Source organism: Panicum hallii, chromosome 2 (genome assembly GCF_002211085.1).
Source record: "Panicum hallii strain FIL2 chromosome 2, PHallii_v3.1, whole genome shotgun sequence".
Taxonomy (NCBI): Eukaryota; Viridiplantae; Streptophyta; class Magnoliopsida; order Poales; family Poaceae; genus Panicum; species Panicum hallii.
This window is the reverse complement of record NC_038043.1, coordinates 10,639,333-10,640,780: the sequence shown is the minus strand read 5'-3', so window position 1 is coordinate 10,640,780 and position 1,448 is coordinate 10,639,333. Positions and strand designations below refer to the sequence as shown.

The 1,448-nt window shown below is 51.7% G+C and overlaps 1 pseudogene; it reads left to right on the top strand.

Annotated features, from left to right (window-relative positions):
* Positions 1-320: 320 nt before the first annotated feature.
* Positions 321-1,220, top strand: LOC112880877 (annotated as a pseudogene).
* Positions 1,221-1,448: the final 228 nt, after the last annotated feature.

The window sequence follows — 1,448 nt, the reverse complement described above, 5'->3', positions numbered from 1 at the left end:
CCATCTCTGGAAAAATACGGGACGCCAGACGCCCGTGCGAATCATTTTTTAGTAGTGTTGGCTGGTATTTTGGCTAGTTGGGTGGCTCATCAGGGTCACCATGTTCTAGATTCCCAGAATTTTGCCTGGCCGTTGAAGACTTGTAGCAATGAATAGCCGGTGATCCGTGTCTCATCCCAAGATTGTGACCCGCCATGTAGGAAGCTGTTTGTTAACAACCACACTCTTTGTCAAAAGAAGATCTTCGACGCGAATGCAACGAAGCTAGCTACTGCAGCACAAGAAACAAAGCCCAGACTCCGAGGCACGCGCGTCGATCGATGGCCCTATCGAGCAAGTGCAAGCTGAGGATCTTCTTGCTCATCGGCTTCGCCGTGGTGCTACAGCCATCTTCCGCGATCAGAGCCGAAGGAGCTCCTGCCGCGGATCGAAGAGCAGCGCCGCCGTCGGGCATCCCGCCGCTGCCGCCGCAGCCGAGGGAGTGCCGGCCCTGGCTGATGCGGATGATGCCGTGCGCGGGGTTCATCACCAACTCCAGCGTGTACGCGCCCGAGCCCTCCTGCTGCGGCGGCTTCAACTCGAGTTCGCCTACGGCACGGTCACCTGCCTGTGCCACGTCGTGAACGGCGACGTCGGCCGGCTCCTGCCGGCGCCCATGATCCACGCGCGCATGGTGGAGCTCTTCTCCGTGTGCGGCCACGACGTGCGCGTCGAGATGCTTGCCGCGGCGTGCAACCTGAGTAAGCCAGCTGCGCTCCTAGCTGCTGCCTATACACTTGCTTGTGTGGAATGGAAACAAACCTTTACTGAATTTGGATTGATCTAATGAACAGCGGACGATGTGCCGCCGATAGACCTTCCAAGTCCTCCACCGTCGACGCCATTGCCGCCGCCAGCGCTGTCGTCGTCGGTTATGTATTGTTTTTCTATTCAGCTGCCTCTTTTCTATTAGCTAGTTGCAATGCAAATATTAGTGTCGTATAATCAGTTCCGTTCTGATCAAATCTGCAAATCTGGTTGCAGGATGGCCATGACTAACTAGCAGCGACAACCGTCAATTCTGTCGTCGGGAGGATAATATATAATAGCAGTCGTTTGCTGATTCTGTCATCGGCAGAGCGTTTGCTGTCAGCTATAGTTTGTGCGTGTCCTCTTCTGGGTAAAGTACTATGTGATGGGAGGGATAATTTTATCTACTTAAACAGCAAGCTTGTTTTGTTATTCTGGGATGGTATACTAATCTGAAGTCGCTTCAGTACAACTGGATTCAGAACATGTCTTCCATTCTTTGCAAACCCAGACTAGCGCGTAGATATTTGAGCGCTCACATACTGCGCAGATATAGCAATGAGATCACATCACAGAGGCAAAAATTCTACAGTACTACTATCTCATGTAAGACGTTGGATAAATAAACAAAATCATTCCCAAAATAATGTCTGCATATA